The sequence below is a fragment of the Micromys minutus genome (genome assembly GCF_963924665.1).
Source record: "Micromys minutus genome assembly, chromosome: 1".
NCBI classification, from domain to species: domain Eukaryota; kingdom Metazoa; phylum Chordata; class Mammalia; order Rodentia; family Muridae; genus Micromys; species Micromys minutus.
Window position 1 is genome coordinate 43,387,545 of NC_137969.1, and position 24,147 is coordinate 43,411,691.

The window sequence follows — 24,147 nt, forward strand, 5'->3', positions numbered from 1 at the left end:
ATGAATGAATCAGACGGAGACAGTGGCCTGTGCCAGCTCTGGCTCCCGAGCTCTGCGGGTTCCTACAGGAACAGTTTCCAAAAAGATAAAGAGAGATGTGGGCTGGAGGCTGGAGGCGAGGCAGAGCAGACGGCGCCGCGCCCAGCCTGCCTTCAGAGCTGCTGCTGCTGCTGGCTGGAGATGATGCAACGCAAGAGGCGCGCTGGAGGCTGCAGCCTAGGAAGGAGGGCCCCGCCCATATAGCCCCGCCTCCGAGATTACGACCAATTAGAGCCCTGAATATCTGTTCTCCACCTACCCGACTTTCCAGGCTCCGCCCTTCTCCCGCTCTCCTGGAGGCGCAGCAAAGGGAGTGAGACGGGCGGGCTCTCCCGAGGCCGCGGGGCGTGAGGCCATCGGCCAATCGTGTCTCCTGGCAGCTTCCCGTCCTAGCTAACGGAAGCGGCTCCCCACGGGGGCGGAGGGGGCCTCTCGGTGCTGCACACTGTCCGGGTCTCGGGGTGGGAGGGAGGAGAGCGTCTGGAACGCCTGCGATTCTTCACCTCTGCTGGTGGAGAAGAGGGGTCCTCCACTAAGGAGCCCCGAAACAATCCACCCTCCGTCCTTCGGGAAATCCTTTCTTCTACGGGCCCTGTAGGCTTTCGTGGTGCAGAGACAAAGGAGTAGGTGGATGGGGAAAGTCTCACTGCGTGCACGCACTGGACTCTAGCAGAGCTTTACCCTTAGGTGACCGAGGAGTCCGGGTGACACTGTGTCCAGTGCCAAGGGTGCGCCACTGGGTGCACTAGCGCGCTCTGGGGCGGGTCCCATGGACTCGGGGCAGCAGCCTGATGTGTGCGGGCTGAAGACGTAAAACTCTCCCAGAGAAGCAGAGCTCTGACGCCACCACTTTCGGTGGCGTGTCTGCCACGTAACCTCAGCAGAAACACAAGCGGGATTTTAACCACCCCTTTCCAGCGTTCCAGACTTGGCACCGCAACAGTTCAGCCAAGTGTTTGGCCAGTCTGAAAGATGATTCAATGGATTTTTTAATGCCATTTTTACTGTCTTCTTTGGCCACAGCAGATAAAAGGGAAACCTTGGCAGTCATTTATTGAGCTGCTTAATTTTAAATTTTCCCCAGTCTGCTTTTGAAAAGAACTATCTCCCGGGACCTCCGAGAAAGCCTTAAGTATAGCCTAGGAAGACACAGTGAAGTAGAGTAATTTTGAAGCATGCCGTATCAGAAACCTGTACTAATCAATATGTCCTGTTGAGGATCTGTAAGACATTGCCCAGTTGTTGGGACAGCAAAGAGTTCCTAATGTGAAGCCGTTTAGCCGTCACGTACAGCTTGTTGAGGTAGGAGCTTGTTGGTAGTAGGGAGGTGTGTGCATTAGAGGAGGACCTGCATATATTTTTACCTTGTTTCCCAGAACATGGTTTATCTCTCTGTGCAGGAAGGACTGATTCCTACAGGCCCGCTCTCCCCGTTTCCAGGTAGCTCTTCCTCCTTTTGCTTAGGCTGCTGCAAAAGACTGAAGTCATGCTCCAGAAATGGGTTTCCAACTGCCCACTTCACAGCTCCACCCAGACATCCTGCAGCTTCTCAGCTCCGAATATTCAGAACCTGATTTTCGACTGTCTCCGTCCAGCCCGCTCTGGTTTCTGTTACCGTTGTCTCGATCTGCCTCTGTGAACCTTCTAGTTTAAGTCTGCTCTCGTCTGACCTGTGGTTAAGTTCCACGACTCCTTTTGGAATGTCCTTCCTCTCCTCTAATTCCACTAGCTATACCGTCGACTCCATACTACTGCTTGACAGTTCCTATGTAGCCCAAGCAGGCCTTGAACTCAGAATCTCCCTGCCTCCACACTGAGATTTGGTTTGTGGCTGTGCATTGTAATGGTAAATACTGGCCCGATTGCCTCAGGGACTAGGAGATACTTCTGTGTGCCAAATGACCATATGGAACCTTGCCCTTCCCCCAAGTTATCCCTGATTGGTCAATAAAGAGTCCTACAGCCTATGGCTGGGCAGAAGAGAGGTAGGTGAGGTTTCAGTTCCTGGGCTTAGGGTCTAAGGCAGGTAGGTCCAGGAGAGAAGAGAGAAGGTAGAGAGAGGAGAAGATGCCTTGGGGTAGGTGAGTCAGGAAAACATGGCCATGAGGGCTGGCCAGTCCTGTTGTAAGAGCAGCCTAGGTGAACGTGGCAGATTCCATCTCAGGGTCATCGATAGGGAAGTAGGCAAAACAGCTTAGAGGGTAGACATCCGCCCAGCTCTAGTGCTTTAAAGGCTTATTAGAAATATAACGGTGTGTGTCTTCTAATCTGGGAACTGAACAAGGCAGGGTGGAAACCCCCAATTAATATTATTTACCATGACACCTCTACTTTCTGATTACAGGTATCTGTCACTACACCTTGTTTATTTCCATACTTGTAAATCTAGACATTAAACAGTTATAGTTTCTCTGTCTTGTTTTCTGGTGTCTATGTCCGACTAGAGGAGGGCACTGGACTTTCGGCTCTGTCATTCTCTGCCTTACTCCTCAGAGATGGCCTCTCACTGAACCTGGAGCTCATGGTGACCCTCCTGATTCTGCACCACAGCACTGGGGTTATACAGGTTATACGAGCTTGGGCACACCTCACTTTTTGAGTAAGTGCTGGGATCAGAACTCTTACCCACAGAATCATCTTGCTAACCTCCTTATCTAGGCTTGCAGAGTTTTATGTAATTTGAGTTGGTCTTGAACACTATACAACTACAGATGGCCTTGAATTAGAAATTCTCCTGACTACCACACACATGCTGGACTTGTGTGTGTGTGTGTGTGTGTGTGTGTGTGTGTGTGTACCACCAGACTTGGCTGAACCCCAGGGCTTTGTGTGTGCTTCTCCTGAACCTGGGGCCAGCAAGCTTCTGCTTATCCTCCTGCCTCTATCCCCATTAGAGCTGGAATTCTAGGAGAGCACGGGCCTCCAGTTTGTTAGACATGGAGCCAGAAGCATGTAGTCTCCATAATTATACAGCTGCTTTGAACTGCTGACCCATCTCTCCAGCCCCCTCATCCCTTTCTGAGAGACCCTTGCTCTGGAACCTAGACTAATGTCTAGAATAAGGAGATAGAATGGGATGTCTATTACTGAAAGAAAGAGCTGAAAAGCAAGTGCTGGGGAGGGTGTGTGGAAAAGGGAACCTTGTCCTTTGTTGGTGGGTATGCAGATTAGTATAGCATTACAAAAGTGCAAATTAGTATGGTAGGTCCTTAAAAAAATCAAAAGCCATTTTTGTTTTATCCAGGAATTCTATCTAGGTAAGTCGAAGGAAGTGAACTCAGCATGTGGAAAAGATATCCGTATTGAATATTTAACATTTATTGATTATGTGTGTGGGCACTGGAGTGTTATAACACTTCTGTGGTTACCAAATCGTGTGAAAGTCTGTTCTCTCCTTCCATGATGAGGATGCCAGGGATGGATCTTGATTGCCAGTGGCCAGTGCCTTCACTTGCCAACCATGTCACCACCTGGACATCTGTGCTCTTAGTCACAATAGCCACAAGATAGAATCGAATTAGGTGTTCATCAGTGGATGGATGGATAAAAGGGATCATTTCAAAAACTAAGTCTAATGGAACCTAAATCTACATGATTCTGAAGGGCGCTGTGTTAAATGAAATAAGAAAAACAGACAAACATTGCGTGATCTCACTTTTATGTGGTTGTTTTTTAAAAAGCATGATTCAGAGGCTAAGAATTTGGCCAGGATGGAGCAAGAGGCAGCTTGAGACCGAAACAGAAGATTTGCCCCTAGTTTTAGGAAACAGCTAAAGTATGTCAGCCAAAGCTCTCCTCCTCCTCCTCCTCCTCCTCCTCCTCCTCCTCCTCCTCCTCCTCCTCCTTCTCCTCCTCCTCCTCCTCCTCCTCCTCCTCTTCCTCCTCTTCCTCCTCATCCTCCTTCTCTTTGAGAAGACTGGTAAAGCCGAAATATTGGAGACATGAGCTAGCTGATGGGAATGTAAGTAATCTGGTTTCTGGAATTTGTGGGGAAAATTTTTGAATTAGAGATTTCATTTAATGATATGTCAGCTGTTTATAGAGGTGCTGAAAGCAAATCACTCTGCAAGGCCCACTGAGTTGTTGAAGGGAGGGAGGGAGGGAGGGAGGGAGGGAGAGAGGGAGGGAGGGAGGGAGGGAGGGAGAAAGAAAGAGTAAAAGCCAAGCATAGTGGCTCATGCCTGAAATGCCAACTTTCAGGAGTCTGAGGCAGGAGGATGTTCAAGAGCAGGCTGAACTAGATACTAAGTTCAATATCAACTGGATTTACACATAACTTCTGGTCTAGCCTTCTCTACAGAGTGAGACCCTGTCTCAAAACCACAAGCCAAGCCAAAATCCAGACAACAAAGCTAACACACACATGGCTCAGATCTGTGAGCCCAGGGCTTGGGAGGGTAAGAAAAGGGAGGGTTTGGGGGCAACCTGGATATTGAGAATTCCAAGCTTGCCTGGCCTGTGGGGGAAGACCTTGCCTAGACCTCCCACCTACAGGGAGTGGTGGTGAAGAGTGTTTGAGGGGTTGGCTAGCATGCATATTCCTGAGGCTACAACAGCTGAGGAGTCTAAATCTCAACAGAGGATCCTTTCCTCCCTCCACACTCCATTATTTAATTAAGAAGTATGTATAAGGGTTATAAGTTAACAACTTAGAATTAAGGCAGAGCCCAGATAAGATTTAGGACTAGCTGAACAAAGCCTGTTAATCAAGTCCTTCTTTTTATGTACAAGACTAAAAAATGAGAGGCTTGGGAAGATAGAGTAGAAAAGAAGAGAATTTCAATTCGAGAGAATCAAAGATCTTATTAGAATTTTGACACAGTAGTTCCCTGAAGTAGATTAAAGTCTAGTGGGAGGGATACATGGATGCTTTTGAATGGCGACAACCTGTGGCCCCAGCTGGACTGCAGGATTTGAAAGGGACAGATTACAAGTGAAGAAAGGCAGGTATGGTACTACACACCTGTATTCCCAGCACATGGGAGATGGAGGCAGGAGAGTCAGCAATTCAAGGCTAGCATTAGCTACACTGCAAGCCGAAGGTGGCCAGCCTAGGCTATATAGAGCCTCTTTAAAACGACATGAAAACAAATGTTAGCGATATCTGTATGATTCTACGGTTCAAGCCAACCATCTTTATATTCTCGTATTTCCCTGCTTGGGGCTGGACTTGGCAGGTTAGAGCACTGGCTGCTGACCTTGTCCTGCGTGGCTGAGACTTGGCCTGACTGGGGACATGGAGGAAATGAAGAACAAGAATAAGCAGAAGAGCTGGGACGGCTGTGCACACTGTGATGGAGCTGCGCTGATTGTGACCCAGTCTAGAGTCCCATTGTGTTAACTCTGTACAGCACAGTCGGAAGACAGGCAGAAGACGAGCCGGTCTAGGAAGGTGGTCTCCTTCAGGCTGAAATATCTTCAATCCTTTATAAACAATCATACTTGCACACATACGTGCACAGAACATCCATACACATGAAGTCAGTAAGTAAATTTGATTTTTTCTCTATTTTTGAGAATTTCATACATGTCTACAATGAAATATGATTATATATACTCCTCATTTCCTACCACTTCCTTTGTATACCCCCTAGACAAGTCCCACGGTGAACCTCACGCCTTTTTAAGAAAAATAATTATTAAATCTATTTAGTACTGCCCATGTATACAAGGTGTAAGAGCATCTGCTGACATGTGGGAATCCCATCATTGGTCATACTTCCTACAAAGAATAATTCTTTCCCCCAAATTGTCGACTGTCCATAGCTTCTCTATAAGGGCAGGGCCGAGAGATCTTCTATCCCATTTACTTGAGGATTTGGGCCAACTTGATCCTGTGCTATCAGTTATGAATGCATAGCCTTGCGATTACCTGCATCTATATGCTCATATTAACTTCATAGGTGAAGGAGGTATAACAGCCAACGGCAGTGGCGTCTAGACTGAAGGAAAACTCAAGCATCAAGGTCAGGATTGGAAAACGGCATGGACCGGAAGTGGAATTCAAGTGAGGGTCTCAGATTTGCTGTCAGTGTTCTGGATAGCAGAACAAGTGCCCTTGTTCTTGAGAAGCCGGAGAAGTCATTGGGGGTGAAGTTCATGGCGCATGCACACCAGTCCCAGATATTTAGCAAGCAGTGGTACGTGGAGAGAGCTGGGTTGGAGAGAAAGTGTTAAAATTCGTAAAACTAACTTATGAGTGTGCAGATGGCCACTGCTTTATTTTGGAGACTTGTCTGTACATTAAAAACTTTCAGACTTATGTTTATAAGAAAGAACAAGTGAGCCTGGTTACGGTGGCTTCCCAGCACTCAAGAGGCAGAGGCAAGCGGATCTCTGTGAGTTCAAGGCCAGCCTGGTCTACAGAGGTACTTCTAGGACAGTCAAGGCTGCACAAAGAAGCCTGTCTTGAACAACAAAAATTAAACCCACCACCACCACCAACAACAAGAACAAGAGATACAGCAGCAGCTTCAGGCTTGATCATGTGGCCCTGCAGCACTAAGAAGTCTTAGAGAGACACAAATTACAACCGCAGAGAGGTCACTGCTGCTTCTGACTGCCTTTCGGCCAACCCTCTGCTAGGCTGGTCCACAGCCCCCACAGCCACAGGTGAGTGCAGACAGGACAATTCCTGGCTAGCAACCTGAAACACGGCTGATGTACCTTCCACTTACTAAAGACTGTTAGCCTAAAAAGAGGTCACATTATCGGGGGATGACTGAATCTGTCTGAATCTATTTTTAAAATAAATCTTGTGTGCGATGGGTTTGAAAAGTCGAGACATAATTTTGATATACCAATGAAATAGGAGGTTCTTTGCTGTTAGTAACACATTTAATCTTTGCCTTGGCAGCCAGGGTCCTGGGTCACTATCCAGAGGTTAAAAACTGGTCTTAACTCATGAGCTAATAGGATGGAAAGCCTTCCTGATTTAAATGGTGTGTGATTCAGAGTCTTTTGGTAATTTCAGACTCTATGAAAACATGATTCGGTGGTGGGGTAACGTGAAGAGTAATATGTGGTCATGATTTTTCCTAAATCCAGTTTTGAATATGGCCCCAGCCATGGGATTTTTTTTTTTTTTTTTTTTTCTGACCATGAGTTCATTTGAGAGAGGCAGAAGTCCCCAAGAGATTTAAACATGGCTTGCACTCTGAGCCCTTGCCAATGCCATGAGACCAGGCTTGGGCTCACCTGCTCACATGGAACACATGATTTCCCCAGTCATTGTAGTATGGATTCCCCTAAGTCAGATGTCAGTCAGTCCACCCCCAGATATGGGGGCAGGCACGTCTGAGATCAGCAAAACTGTCTACCCGCCCTGCTCCTCCCGCCTCCCGTGGCTATGGACCACCATTTGGGTGGAAGCAGGCTTTAGAAGGTTCTTCCTGCCTCTCTCTGGTTTTGCTCTTGCTTTCTGCTTCCCTGCATCTCGAGATGTGAACAGACTCCACCACACTTGCCAAGAACTGATCTGAGCTACCTCATCGTACTTCCCCAAAGTGATGGAGTGAAACCTGAAAGATCTTTCCCAGGGCTGGACTGATGGCTCAGCAGTTAGGAGTGCTTGCTACTCTTTCAGAGAGCCAGATTATTTGGTTCTCAGTATCCATACTGGGCAGCTTACATCTACCTGCAACTCTAGCTCTAAGAGATCTGACGCCCTCCTCTGACCTCTAGGGTCACCTGTACACACATAATATATACGCTCTCCCCACCCACCCTCGCCACCCCTTCCACACAAACATGAAGGTTACCCACCACAGAACATGTATAAAAATTTACTGGGGCAAATACCTCTGTGACAGAACATGAGGAGGGTGCTGTAGGCGAACAGAGCTGTCAAAAGGCAGCACAAGTCTGCCTCCAAGTGAAGGGAAGCAGGAAGAAAAAGCGAAGGAATGCTGTCATGCAGTGAGGGAGGGAACTGTTGGGAAACCTCACACCGGTGTCAAGTGCCCAGGAAGCTAAAGGAACAGGTGAGACTTAGCCCCTTCATGCTCAGCTACTGGTTAAGAGCAGCTTGTAGGAAGCGTGATTGTAGTACACACATATCAATAGGCTTCAGAGACATTACTCGGTCGGCTTAACTGGCTTTTTTGAGGTTGTTATAGTTGATAGCATTTCTGAGTTAAGGTTTCACTTGCATGGTATCACATGACATTGTTCCTCGGAGAACATAAATGTCTATTCACTCCAGAGAGTGAGCTGATGACAGACCAAAGAATCTATACCATTAACACTTAACGTGTTCTATTGGGGTTACTTATAGGAATATGGGTGGGGCTTACTCATAGGAGCAGAAATGACTCAAAGACAGCTACATCACCAAAGCCCACCCTGACCCAGCATGGATGAAAACTTACGAAACCTGGAAGCCTAAAACACACTCAACAGCCTGCAGGCAGCTCAACAGGTTAGAAAGTGCTCTTTTCTGGTGGCTCATTTGTTCTGAGCCTCTTCTACACAGCTCAGCTTGTCTGAAAATGTCTCTCCACAGTCCTTACTGTTATATGTGGTTGGGAGGGAGGAGCCTAATGAATTTGGTCAGTTTCAGGGACTTCCTGAAGTCACAGAGTTATTTACCTCTTCAGCTAAATGAGTTTCCTGGAAGGATTGAATGTATCACTTCCCCCTTAACGTTCTGTGCCTTAAACTTCTCTTTAAGAGAGGGAAGTCTTTAATATCAGAGAACACTGCTACAGCAACCACTTTTCATATGGGGAGTTCTGCCTTCTAGGGGGCATTTTGAAAATTTTTGTGATCAGACACATATGGAAAAGACTTCAGAAATCTTGTAAGAACTCTTAATTTTTTACTGTGAAATAGAGCTACTTGGGAGTTTGGGGATCTTGAAGAGGATCAACAGGAGACATGAGAGTTGAAATAGGGAGACCTGCCGGGTGCCACTGTGATCAAAGAGAGGAGGCTGGGGTCAGGGTGGAGCATAGGACACAGTGACACACAATTCACTTCTGAATGTACTTATGAGGCAGAGCCACCAGGACTTGCTAAAAGGATGCCTATTGGATGTGAACGTCTAGTAATAAGGATTGGGAGCACAGGCCCTTAGAGAGGGGCTCAATAGTTAGCTGAGGCAGGGAGGCTGGGTGGTGTAGGGGTTTTTGGAGGGTAAGAGAGGAGAATAGAAACTGAGGCATGAATTTATTAGATCTTTACTGTCTATCTAGTCATCTTGCTGGAAATGGTGACCCAGCATTTGAAGTCTTTCTTGAGGGAGGAAGAAATTCTTCATCGGGTTATAGGGAGGTGGTTCTGATGCTTCAATCAGGAATCTGTGTTGACTGACTCTGAAGGTCCTCACCCCAATTTGATTTTGATCTATCAATAAAGATGCCAGTGGCTAATGGCTGGGCCGGAAGAAAGAAAGATGCAGGACTTCTAGGTTCCCGCAGGCTGGAGAGAGGAAGAGAATCAAGGTGTGTGTGTGTGTGTGTGTGTGTGTGTGTGTGTGTGTGTGTGTGTTGGGGGGTTTAGAACAGACTTGGACCTGTAGGGGAGATCTTCCAAAATGTAGGCGGAAAGGGAAAGCAGCCTATGCACTTCAGAGAAGGCAGAGTTACAGGTGTTGAGCAAGGAGTGAAGGTAAGGGCAGGCTAGTCTGGGAAAGCGTAGAAGAGCCTGGCCAGAGAGCCAACACGCCAGTTTTAAAATGAGCTAATGTGGTGTGTCTTTTATCTGCAGATCTGAGGTAGCTCCTCGGTGGGTGTGTGCATGGGACCAGCCGGGAACACAAAGCAATGTAGGCAAAACTACACCTGGGTCTCACTGGACTATTTCTCACAGTAGGCCCTACTCTGTGGTGATTCCTCTCTGGGATGTGGACTAATAGGCTCGGTTACCTGGACTTTGCTACAGCAAGAGGAAGAAAAGAGGCGAGAGTCTCGTACTGGCAATAAAATACATTTCTTAATCAAAGTCAGTCATGTGGTCAAGCTGCATTTCAAGAGGGTGAGGAAGGGTTAGCCTGCTAGGTGTTTGGGAAAGAAAGACCAGAAATACTGGTGAACAACGCTAACACCCACTGCGCATGGAGACATATGGTACTGAATCACCAGCACTCAGAGCTTAAAGCTTCCTAACTGACCGAAATGATCAGGAAGTGTAGAGATAATAGGAAATAAAAAGATGGAGCCCCCAGGAAGTTCAGTAAATAGAGTTTATCAATCATTTGACATGACAAGCTTAAAATAATCAGTCTGATCCCTTTGGTTACACAAATAATCATAACTCTGGGATGAATTAATGAGCCAAAAACATGGACAAAGTATTTTAGTCTTTGTGTTCTCATATAGAGCTCTGTTTTATGGTACATACACACACGTGTATGTACAAGCATGTGTCTGTGTGTATGTGCAGAAGCCAGAGAAGGGATATTGGGCACCTTCTATGACTCTCCACCTTGTTTTCTTAAGGTGGGATTTCTCATGGTATTTGCTAAGCTGGCAGCTGGCAAGCCTGTCAGCTCTCCTGCCTGCTCTTCACAGCTCTGGGGATAAAGGTTTGTGAAAGACGGTACTCCTTTGTTATGTGGGAAACTGCACAGTTTCTCAGCAAGTGCTCTTAACCACTGACCCGTTTTCCAGTTCCTAGTGTTTTAAAATAACGCTTTAAGTTATTAAGATAGCCAGATTTATTTATATAATTTATAAGTCAGCTTTCCTAGATTCACGAAGTTTTACTCACTAGACTTACACGTCTGCTTTTGATGTTTGAAGTTTTTTAGAGACTTCAGTTATGTTATATTGTTCCTGTGGTTTTGAAATTGCTAAAGGAGTTTAATCAAGTTTATGAATGTGTTGAATGTTTTAGGAACACAGTCCACCAAATATGTAAGCTTATGGAGAATAAACCAAAAATAAAGTGCAAGTATGTTTTATTTTAGTACAAGACAGTACTAGGTCCATAAATAAATAAACTCTGTGAGTCGAATTTAAAGGCTTTAAAAACTCTAATAATAGTGTCCAGTGTTCTTTTCTATGGGGAGCACTCCATGGGGAGCAGTCCGTGGATCCTGAAGCTCACCCAGTGCCGCTGTCCCCACCACGACGGCCTTATAAGAGCAGCTAGCCAACCCTGTGGCGATACAGGGCACCTTGGGCTCTTGCTACTCTGCCTCTGGGACTAACTCTGAGCTGCTCTTCAGCACCTCTCGGTTGTCAGTCACTGTTCGGACGGGCCTGTCTGTCATCCTGATGGGAGGTCTTTTTCTGATGGACTGAGATGGAACTAACTAAATAAACATTTTGATTATTACTTGTTTTTTGAAAATATAGTCATGTTCCATGCTGTGCCCTTTAGCTTCAAATCATCATTCATTTGAGGTGATTATTACCTTTGTCAGGGAGGACTCCTTTTAACAGTGCTCTCCCAGTAGCCCTCTGTCTGTTCACATTCAAGTGAGACCTTCTGTATCCCCAGCCCTCTGGGAATAAGTGAGTCAACAGTGAGTCCTTTTGCTGGGACCCTGGGCTGTCTAGCCTCCAGTTCTTAGCACTTAGCAAAGCTGTTAGGAGCATTGTTGACACTACTATATGATATGGGGGTGACCGGGCAGTGTAGCAGTATTGTGTAATGCCTTCCTACTCCACCCTCTATATGGATAGTGTGGTGACCATGGAAGTTTGTGTAGCTAGAGGGTGTGGTGGTTTACTGAGCGGGGGGGCTGTGGCAGGGCTGGCTTTGAACAGTGCAGCCGTCTTGAGTGAGCAGGGAGATGTGTGACAACCTTTTGTGTCACAGCTGTGCTCTGTGATCTTCATCTCCTTTAATCATTGGGTGCTTTGTTTTATCTTCTACAAAACACGGCTACCACCCCCATGGTACTGTTGAGGCAGGCACACAAACTATTACCACACTTTCCTTTTTATCAACCAGGGTCTTGTGGTCTGGCTGGGTAGCTACCTAGTCCAGGATAGCCTCGGGCAATGCTCTTTAGCACTGTAAAATGCTTAATAAACAATAAACAATTATATAGTATTATCACTATTATTATTAGTGTGTGTGTATGTGTGTGTGTATGTGTGTGTGTGTGTGAGAGAGAGAGAGAGAGAGAGAGAGAGAGAGAGAGAGAGAGAGATCTATTGAGTTACTTCAAATTGGCTGATAGGCCAGCATCAGGGGTTGGGGGAGTCAGATCCTGATTCTACTCAAGGAAAGATAATTTGAATTCTGGTTTACAATACATTTGAACAAGGCAAGAAAGAATCCAAGCAAGCTTTACTATGTAGTGGGGAAATTTTCAGGTCTAATCCGTGTGTGTTTTCTTTGTCTAATTCCTTGTGTTCTACCTGAGCCTTCCTGAACTCTCAATGCCTTGGTGAATGCTAGGTATGAGTCACCCAGCACAGGCAGACACTTGCAGGAAACAGGAGTGCAAAACTCCAAGCTGCACCAGTGAAGGTCATTGTTGTTCATCAGAAGAGGACTGGGCATTTAGCCCCATTGGCAGCTGACCTTGGCCCTTGGCAAGCAACCCTTCTGAGTTTGGCATGTGGCAGAAATAGGCAAGTTCTCTTGATTTCTCTCTACCCCACATCCTCCTCCCACGCCCACAGCTGGCATGAAGGTCACAAGTTTCTCGTTTGAATCACTGTCATGTTTAGACTTCCAAAGTCACGCTGAGTAAGATTCTATTATGAACAGAAACAAAATCCTTGTTTTTATGCATGCATATATGTATTCGTGTATACAAGGTGATGGGTGGTGTGATTTGTTGAACCTCAAACACAGGGCCACAACCAGCCCCCAGATCCTTATGTGGACATGAAAAGCCCAGGGAACTCACTTGGCAGTATGTAAAGAGCAATACATCCAAACAAGCGGAAAATCAGCATCAGTAGTGTGGAGTCATGGTGATAATGTGCATCCTTAATTCAATATGCCAAGAATGGCCTTTCCTCCTATACTTTCCTCTTAAAACCCATGACTCCAGTGTCATCATGAGTCAAACAGCAGACATATCCCAAAGGAGAGGCATCTTACAAAATGCAAAATCACTGCTCAAAGACACCAAAAACATGGAAAGTCTGACAAACAGCTGTAGCCAAAGGGGACCTGAGGAGATATAGCAATTAAATATAGAGTGGTTCCCAAACTGGACCCTGAAGCCAGGAGGGGCCTTGAGTATATGCAAATAAAGTATGAGATAGAGTTGTTATTGGCTCCTTAACTTGTGAAAAGGAAACCATCCGACATGCTATGCTGAAGACAGAGAAGGTGGCTGTGGGTGTATGACAATTCTTTGTGTTGTTTGGGCAAATGTTCAATGAACCCAAACGCAAGCTAAAGAAGAAATGCCTGCTTCAGAGCTCTCTGCAGGAGAAAGTGACAGTGAAGCTCCTTGGCCTGCTGATTGTAGTTGTCTCCTGGAACAGGAAGGAGGTGAGAGTTGAGAGCTGGCCCACTGAGCCCCTACTGTGTGGGGGCAAAACTGGAAAAGGTAGGCAGGCTCAGTCCTGCAGGAAGGGTTGTGAATGCTTCCGCTATAGCTGGCTGTGGTGGTTTGATTACACTTGGCCCAGAGAGTAGCATATTAGGAAGTGTGGTCTTGTAGGAAGTGTGTTACTGAGGAAATGGGCTTTGAGACTCTCCTCCTAGCTGCCTGGAAGACAGCGTTTTCTCCTGTTAGCCTTCAAAGCAAGATGAAGAGCTCTCAGCGCCTCCAGTGCCATGTCTGTCTGGATGCTGCCATATGTCCCACCATAATGATAATGGATGGAACCTCTGAACCTGTTAGCCAACCCCAATTAAATGTTTGACTTCATAAGAGTTGCCTTAGTCATGGAATCTCTTCACATCATCAGTAAAACCCTAACTAAGACATATGAGAAACCAGCTGACTTGTAGATCACAGACTTCCTTTTAAGGATGTTGGAGATGATTTGTTCATGTCAATAAGTGTGGTTTTCTTAGTTCTGCAGCTGAGCACATCTTGACACACACACTCTCTCTCTCTCTCTCTCTCTCTCTCTCTCTCTCTCTCTCTCTCTCTCTCTCTGTGTGTGTGTGTGGGGGGGGGGCTATTGTGTTTGAAAAGTTAGATCTCATTTTCTAGGTTGGTTGCTTTGTTCCTTTTTGAATGGAGTTTTCCAGTTCCTAAAACTGACTATTCCAAAATGGTTGGGGTGTAGGGTTATAGCTTCTCTAGCATGTTAGATTTACCTACCCACACCAATTTGCCAACTAAAAAGGCAAATAATATCTAGAAACAGAGGATGGAGATGTATCAATGCAGCCTCATGGGGAAGAGGAACAAATAAACTGGCCCAGTGACCCCTCACCATGTGTTATGGGGGAGGCTCCAAGGATCAACATAACTGGGGTGATCTGGGCTACCAGGGGGAGAAGGCACAGCACCCCAGAAGCTCAGTACGTTTATTATATACAGCTGGACAAGTAGGCAGGATTATTGCATACAGCTGAACAAGGAGGAGGGGTTATTGCATACAGCTGGACAAAGAGGAGGGGTTATTGCATACAGCTGGACAAGGAGGAGGGGTTATTGCATACAGCTGGACAAGGAGGAGGGGTTATTGCATACAGCTGGACAAGGAGGAGGGGTTATTGCATACAGCTGGACAAGGAGGAGGGGTTATTGCATACAGCTGGACAAGGAGGAGGGGTTATTGCATACAGCTGGACAAGGAGGAGGGGTTATTGCATACAGCTGGACAAGGAGGAGGGGTTATTGCATACAGCTGGACAAGGAGGAGGGGTTATTGCATACAGTTGAACAAGAAGGCCAGGGGCGAGGAGTGCGCTCCAGTGGGCATTCACTGCACACTGTCGACATTTGCACTCAGACCAGAGGAAGGCTTGGCCTCTGAGTTTCTCCCAGGAAAACCTTTCCCCCAGGCTTTCCCATCACAGGTCTGCTGCAATTCCTGTCACCTAATACAGCTTTCACGTCTCCCCATACTAATATGTAAGGGCTTATATTTTGCTGATTTGTAGTAATGATTCCTTTGCGTGAGTCATCTCACTAGTGCACACTTAAAATGTTCATTTACTAATGTGTGTGCATGGGAGTGAGGGACCAAATCTTTTGGGCTCAGACTCCAGCATAGAGAACCTGACCTAAGGTTGAACTCAAGTTAACTAACAGGCTGGTACCTAGCACCAGTTTCTAGGTTATTCCCCAACAAATCTGCACCCCAGGTTACAAGCCGGTCCCTGACACTTCACTTCCTAATACCCACCAGTCAGGAGAAAAGCAGACGTTAAGTTTATGGTTTGGCTCCCAGCACCAGCCAATTATATTAAAGGCCATGGTGGCCTCCCGATCAGATGTGTACCAGGCTAAACACCCCCTTCTTGCCTCTATAAATGCCTGCTTAAAACTAGGCTCAGGGCTCTACCTTCCTGCTGTGTCAGGGTTGGTGGGGAGTCCGAGCTCGAGCTTGTAATAAAGAGACCCCAATGTGATTACATCAGAATCAGCTCCTTGGTGATCTTTTGGGGTTCACGGACATTTCGTTGCACAACACAAGTAGGCATGGTGTATGTGAGTGTGGGTGCGAGTGTCACGGTGCCCATGGGCAGGCAGAGGACAGCTTGTGAAGTTAGTTCACCAGTAATATGCAGCAAATGTCTTCACCCACTGAGCCACCTCACAGACCCTCTCTGTTAAACATTTAATTAACCTAGTCTATTCCTTCTGACAGTTACATTGTTTCCCATTTTAAAAAAGATTATTTATTTTATGTAAAGGATTGCTCTGTTTTCATGCACACCGTAAGAGGGAATCAGATTCCTTTACAGATGGTTGTCAGTCACCATGTGGGTGCTGAGAACTGAAACCGGGTCCTCTGGAAGAGCAGTCAATGCTCTTAGCCACCGAGCCATCTCTCCAGCCTGTTCTCCATTGGTTTTAAAAGAAGACTTTGATGAACACTAGCGTCTCGTTTTTTTTTTTTTTTCTCTTTGCTTGTAAGATTTTATAACACAGCTGCCCATCACTCATGTACTTCTAAGTAACACCCCCTCCCCCATAGATGTATTGGTCCACAGCACCTTTCTGTCTTGGCTGCACACCTAGTGGAGACCCCACAGTGATTGGAAGGCAGAGGAGATACTCTAAAGAGACACTGGTGCTGAGAGCGGGGGGGGGGGGGGGGGGGGGGCAAAGGAGCCCGAGGCCCCATGCCCGGGAGAGGACTTTCCAAACTATCTCCCAGCCAGCTGCAGATTGTCTGCTTGATCTCAGCCTTCTGTAAACTGTAAGACCACCAAAGTCTCATGGAAGAGGAAAATAGGTTTTCTCTCCGCACTTCGGCCAAACTATAAGTAAGTCCACTTTCTCTTGATTAAGTAGCAATTTCTATTTCATCATTTCCTTCCGGTGGCCCTGAGTGCCTAGTAGCAAATGTGCCTCTTTATGTTACTCTCAGCAAAGCCACGCAACCCTCCAGCCAGGGTGCGTGAAAGAGCTGGAGTGACGAGGAGTGGGCTGGGAACCACGCCTGGCACTTAGTGAGCACTGTGTAAATATTTGTCATTCTAAGTTTTGATGAAATTCCAAGGTAACTCCTCTGGTTTCCTAACATCGGAGTACAAAATTAGATAGAAAACTAGAAAGCCAGAATGTGTTCAAATGGCTGACCAGCACCTTGCTTCTTTCAGGTTCGTTCTGAAAGATGGCAGGTGAGCACACTTCCTGGGAATCCCAGCCGTGCATCTAAAAGAACAAGTGAATCACTGGTCTGAGAAGTTCAGTGACATGTTCTTCTGCTTTGTATCACTACGCCTTTTATGCATCCCAGGCTGGCTTGGGACGTGAAATCTACTGCCTCAGCCTCCTGAATGAGAGGCCTGTGATCTCCTTTTCAACTGCTCTCCTAGAGTCAGGCAGGACTTTGAACCCTTGATTCCCCTCCTTCAGTTTCCTGAATGCTATAATCACAGATACACATCATCATGTCTGGCTGTGTCTTAAAACTAAAAGATGGCCGGGAGGTAGAAGCACACACTTTCAATCTCAGGAGGCAGAGGCAGGCAGGTCTCTGAGTTCAAGGCCAGCCTGGTCTACAGCCTGGTCCAGGGCAGCCAGGGCTACAGAGAAACCCTGTCTCCAAAACAAACAAACAAACAAATAAAAAAACATGCTCAGAAGTTAAACTTAAAGTGTAACTATTGTGGACTAAATAATCATCCCCCAAATATGATTGACTCCCGAGTCCTATTCAAAGTAGATTAAAGATTGGAGATACATTCAGATCACTGGTTAGCTTGTTTTAACCTGCATGTAATCATGGAGTCTTCAGTCCAGCACATCCCTGTGACCCTGAGGCTTTGGTCCCTTTTCTAAAACTTAAAGGCCATAGTGGTTGCGTCTGACTTCATAGCTGGGAAAGGTCCACACATCAAGAAATGACAGTGCCATTGGAAACCAGCACCGTTGGAAGCCACCAAAGGTGGGAAACTGTTCTCTCCCATGGCCTCCAGGAGAAGTACAATCTTGTCCACTCTTTGATTTTTAACCAGAGAGGCTCATTTTGGATTTCTGGCATCCAGAACCATTGCTGTAGCCACCAAGTTATCGATGATTTGCAGTAACAGCCACAGAATAGGAAAAGAATGTGATTTCAGCCCAAGCAAAACATGGCATTTAGGAGTCCCAGGTAGCCTGACACATCAAACTTTGCCAAATAGAAAGCAAATATCGCAGGACTCAAATGATTTGGCAGAGCTTTTATTGGAAAGTTGAGCCCAGGAGACTGTGGTTCTGAGACTACGTCTGTAATGAGAGACATAGGAAGGAATAAGGAGTAGAGACCTGGGATGTGTCTTGTGTTTCAGTGATGATAAACTAGATCAGACCCAGGATTCCTCCCATTCTCTTTCCAAGGACAGCCTCACCACTGCTCGCTTGAGAGTTTTCTATGGGATGAGCTTTCCACCCACTGACAATTCGTAAGAACCATTCTCTCTAGCTAAAAGCTGCCATCGGCTCTCCAGTTCACATCTATGGGCTCCTGTACCTCCTGCTCTGGGCTCTTATTCCTAAAGATGTGGCTCTCGAGGACATTGGCTCCGTCTCTTCCTCCTGTTGGCAAAAAAAAAAAAAAAAAAAAAAAAAAAAAAAAAAAAAAAAAAAAAAAAGAGGGTGCCAAAGGTCTTGCCTTCCTTAAAACTGCTTTTTTAATTTAAATTTTTTGTTTTGGATTTATTTGTTTGCTTGGCTGGTTTGGGTATTCAAAACAAGGTTTCTCTGTGTAGCCCTGGCTGCCCTGGAACTCGCTCTGTAGACAAGGCTGGCCATAAACTCACAGAGATTTACCTGCTTCTGCCTCTTGAGCACTTTGGATCAAAGTTGCACACCTCCACTCCCAGATTTAATTTATGTTTATTTCCTCTGTTAGGGTGTTTTGCCTTCAAACACTATATATGTATATATATGTATGTATGTATGTATGCATGTATGTATGTATGTATGTATATGTATATATATATGTATGTATATATATATGCATGCAATTTGTATGGGATACAAGAAAATGTCAATAGGTATCTTGGAGCTGGAATTGTAGATGGCTGTGAGCCATCATGTGGTTGCCTGAAGTTGAACCTGGGTCTTCTGGAAGTACAGTCAGTCCCTTTAAGCACTGAGACATCTCTCCAGCCCCCAGAAAGTTTTAGTACGGCAGCCAAAAAGTGGTGTTGGGGGTTTGTAGTTCTGGATATCAGCAGTTACTATGGTTGGTTTTAATGTCAAGCAGCCACAAATTAAATCACATGAGTAGGGAGTCCCAATTAAAGAACTATCCTGATTTCTTTGATTGATGTGGCAAGGCCCACCCCAATTGTGTGTGTGTGGGGGGGGGTCCTTAACATATCAAAGGATATGCAGAAAGAAGGCAATCTCTCCCTTTGCTTGCTTGATTTGTCCTGATTCTCCTCCTCTTCCTCCTAATGCTGCTGACACTGCCACTGCCACCGATTTTGATGATGATGATGATGATGATGATGATGATGATGATAACAGAACCAGCCTTTCCAAATTTTCATCATGTACCAGATACAAATAGCATTTCACGAATCTCCCATGCCTCAGGCCCAGATTGTTTCTACTGAAACATCCCACCTTGTAGACTGAATAACATAGATTATTTCTTCCCAGTGAGAGACGGCTATTGTGGGACAACCTCAATGATCAAATAATTACCAGGTTTTCAGTTCTTAGATTCTGTTGTTCTGGTATTTTAAATTTCACACCACACACACACACATACACACACACACTCACACATACACATTCACACATTCACACATGCATATATATGTATGTAATACATATGTATCTATTTATCCCTTGGTTCTATACCTCTAGAGAACCCTCACTAAACTGGTTCAGTCTGGCTCAGAGCCCAGGTTTGGTCCCCTCTTTGTCTTAGTCTCAGTGCTCTGGAGACTCTTCTAAACACTGGCTGCTGGCCCAGGCAGACAGAGGCCTGTGTGGTGATAGGGACATTTTACAGAAATTTTAAAAAAATCTCTAAATGCTGATAATTTATTTGTATGGGATTGTATTTGCACTCCTCTCATGGTTCCTTATAAAATATGAAATATGAAAAAAAATCTCACTTTTTTGCTGTGATATAAAATTTACCACTAATATCAATAATGCTTAGCACAGTGGTACATACCTATAATTCCAGCACCCAGGAGGCTAAGACATGAATATTTCAAGTTCAAAGTCCACTTGGGCCACCTAATGAGAGCCTGTTCTACAGCAGTGAGGCCCTGTGATAGTAGTAATAATGACACACTTCTTTGGTGATTGTGTGTAATTCCTAGAGTGAGGTTAAGTAGACCTTGTATTTTTACTTAGTAATCGCCAATATGTAGGAAGAGGTTCTGATGTTTTGATCAGGAATCTGTGTGTAAACTCTGAAGTTCCTGTTCCCCAATTGGTTCTTGATTGATCAGTAAAGATGCTAGCAGGCAATGGCTGGGCAGAAGAGGCAGAACTTCCAGGTTCCTGCAGGCAGGCTAACAGACACAGGAGAAAGAGAGTCACCATGCTTTGGTGAGAGAGAGCATCAGCCATGTGAGATCTCGGGCGGAGTGGCCATTGGTCACTTCCCTAACTAGGCCTGGGTTAGCTTGTGGGAGATTAGAAACACGACTGCTCTGAGGGCAGATTTAGGGTGCTGAGCTAGGACTATAGGTAACTGAGCAACTGAGCTGAGGTAAGATTTAGAGATGTTGAGCTGGGAGTGAGAAGGGTGAGCTAGCTGAGTAAGGCTTAGGAGAGCCCAGTCATTGAGCTAAAACATATCAAAATGTGTGTGTGTGTGTGTGTGTGTGTGTGCGTGTGTGTGTGTGTGTGCGTGTGTGTGTGTGTGTGTGTGTGGGTGGAACCTGGGCAGGGCTGGTATCAAGGTCTGCTCGGAGCTTAGAGTGGGATACTACATTCTACACCAACAGGATCTTTCTCCATTAAGTTTCTGTGCTTCACTGTTGATATTTTGATTCTCAGCCCTCTCTCTACCAAACCATCTCTTAAACCTTTTCAACTGTTACCCCATGACTGTCCACTGGAGTTGAGAGGGTTTGAATAAGGACCCGCTGATCCGTGTTTTCTCTGTTATTTCCGTACCTGACCATCATTTTCCGTTGACATTTAAAAAGAGTCCCCTGGGACAGCAAACCAAACTTCTAGTTGGGCTCATTTGTCAAAGCCAGTCATGATTAGTTTTTACATAGGAACTCACAGTGTGGAAGGCAATTTCTGCATGACTTAGCTTCCCCGTAAATGTTACATAATATATACCTTTTAAGATATTTTTGCTGGGGCCTGAAGAGATGCCTCAGTGGTTTAAGGGACTTCCAGAGGACCCTGGTTCGATTCCCAGTACCCACATGGCAGCTCACAATTGTCTATAACTCAAGTTTAGGGGATCTGATGACTTTATCTGGCTTCTGCAGATACTGTATATGGTATAGAGATATACACACAGGCAAAATGCCTATATATATATATGTATATATATATGAAAAATAATTAAAGATAAATCTAAAACAAGATTGGAAACCTGATAATTTTGCAGTGTCAGGGGGTTTGTGTCCTGTGGAAGCATGATGGAGTCCAGATTCCCAGAGCCCACATAAAAGCCAGTTCTCACAGCAGCTTCACTGTGATCCCAGGGTGTGGGAGGTGGAGACAGAAAGATCCCTCGGACAAGCTATCTGGGTGGACTAGCTGATTCAGTGGGCTCCGGTTCAGGAAGGAACTCTCCTTCAGGATATACAGAAGGAAGCCATCATAGAAAACACCAGTATCAAATTCTAGCCTTCATACATGTACCCACACACATGTGAACAAGTATAATCACACATGCAAACAATATATACATACATACAGTGTAAAAAATAACAGTTTTGTGAAAGAGAAACTTTGTGAAGAAGTTTGCTAATTTCTCCCAATCAGACTGTGCAGCCGTGTGACTGCAGACACAAACAGCAGCCTGCCAGCATCTGCACCAACCTGGAGCTAGTTCACGAATGCCAGTAAACTGCTATGTAGGCTACAGCTTGTTCCCATCCTCCCGCGGAACCGGGCAGCCAGCTTGCATCGCATCCCCGTCCCCCAGTCCTCCGTACTCAGTTACCAGTAGCCACACCCCCTGATGTCCTCTGGCGCCTGCCGATCAGCACAGATGCCCTGCAAACTTGACTGTTGGCAGTTATTGAGCCCTGAGATGTAAAATCCCACTCCAGGAGTCGATGACTCAGCAAGTTTCCTCCAGTCCAGGGAATGAAACGACCTTTGGCGATAGCCCAGGTTGTATGAGAGGCAGGAATCTGGATATTTCCGGAGCTAAATAATGTTGACAAGGCCCTACCCTTAGGCCCCTCCCATTGCCAGGCTAATTAACCCTAGTGCCAAAGACTGTCTACACTGACCTGGCAAAAATGGGCAGGTATGACTTGACAAATTGTAACTCGATGGGTGTGTACAGTATCTTGGGTGATTGTGCCTCTTGGGGCTGGGGCTGAGTTACCAAGCTCTGAAGGAGAGGGGAGGGGAGGGCTTTGGAAGATCATTATGTGATCCCCAGACAGTCGGAGGACTAACCTGAGATGCTAGAGGGCAGCTTCTACTGGCAGGGTACCCCAGAATTGTGGGTTTACACACACACACACACACACACACACACACACACACACACACGCTTTATGGAAATCTTGCCTCATTCCATTCTCAGGGCTCCACTCCTGGACCAGAACTCAAACTTGAACAAAAGATGCACTCCACTGTGGCTAATTGGATTTATACCATAGTCCGTCCCGGATCCGACTTTGGATGTTGTTTCCTGTGGCTGCATGGGCCCAGAGCCTGCTATGAGGGCTGTCTTCCAAACTTTCAAGTACCTAATACGAACTTTGAGTTAAAAACCCCAAGCTTTCCATCCCTTCCCCTCAGTTCTCCACCAAGAGAGAAGCAGATTCTCCATGTTTTCATGAAGATGGTTCACAACACCAAACACTTTGGTGCCTCGCCTGCTAAGAGCACTTTATTACGAGTTTATTGTGGATTTCAGAAGTATCTTGCCTAGCAGGCCATGGAATGTCAGAACCTACTTTATCTCTGAAAAATTCATGCCTGTAAACCTAATCCAACAAAAAGCCTACTCAAGAAAATCCAGAAGCATTCCCAGGAGATTCTGGCTCCTTTGGAGCCATTCAGTGTTCCCGAACTGTAAGCTGCTGTACTTGATTTTTCTTAGTGAAAGGATTCTGAGGCTCAATTCAAAGACATCATACCCCACAGCAGCACAGGCTATGATCCTCAAAGGGCTAACTCCCCAAAAGCTTTCCTTGGTTATCCGCCTTTTTCAGAACACCACTGGGCTCAGTGGGCTCTGACAAATGGGTCCAAACTCATTCTACTAAATTTGGGGTTCTAGGGAGACTATGTGTTCTCAAAGCAGGTTTTTTTTTCTAGTTAAAAGTGTTCATAGGTGGTACTAAAATTATCGTCTGCACCTGGTTGATTTCTGAGGTCCCAGAGGGCTTGCCTGAACCTGAACTACTAAAGAAAGGAGCCCAGCCTTTTGCAGGCACTGAGGACTCTCTGGACGACTGCCTCTGACTCAATATGTAGCTGAGAAATAGCTTCGAAATCTTGATCCTCCTGCCTCTGCCTCCCCAGTGCTGGGATTGCAAGTATGTATCATCACGCCACAACTTAGCAGTTTGAATATTAACTCATAGGGTAAGCCGGGCCTGATGGTGCAGGCTTGTAACTGAAGCTGCCGATGAGGCTGAGACCACATGGTCAAAAGTCTGAGGTCTGCCTAGGCTACAGAATGGATTCTAGGCAACTTAGTGAGACTGGCTTAAAAGAAAAAGCAAAAGTAGAGGCTGTGGGTTCAGCTTGGTATTGGGCTGAGCTAGCGTGTACAAGGACCCAGACTCAGGTTCCAGCTCTACAAGGCAGAACAAACTCTTGGCCCAGTAACTTGATTTCGGATTTCAATTCCTTTAGATATGGACTCCCCCTGGGCTGGAGAGATGGCTCAGCAGTTAAGAGCTCACATTGCTCTTACAGAGGACCTGAGTTTGGTGTTCAGCATCCACGTCAGACAGCTCGCAAACAGCCTCCTGTAACTCCAGCTCCAGGTGGAGCCAAATCGTCTGGTTTCCATAGAAACTCTCATGCGCACACGCCCATCACAACACACGTTAACTGAAGTAATTTTCAGGCATTTACCACCAGGGAATTTGAAATGACAAGGGACATTCACATCAGCATCTGAGCCCCCCCCCCCCTGTTAGAATTTATTGTTGCAGTGTCTTGCTGTCTAGTTGTTTGGAGAAACAAGTGATGGGCTTTGTTAGGCAAGGAATGTACTTTGAATGTAGCTGGATGTGATTTTAGATGGGAAATAGAATAAGTTTTGTCTGACCTTGACCTTGAAATGTGGCCACTGTGTTTCATAAAATCAGCCCCAGAGGGAAGTAAATCAGACTCAAAGGGACAGCTGCTGCGTGATTTCGTTTATGAACACGTAAAGTAGCCAGACTCAGACAGAAGGTCGAGTAGGGCTGCGAGGCTGACAAGAGAACAGGGAATTC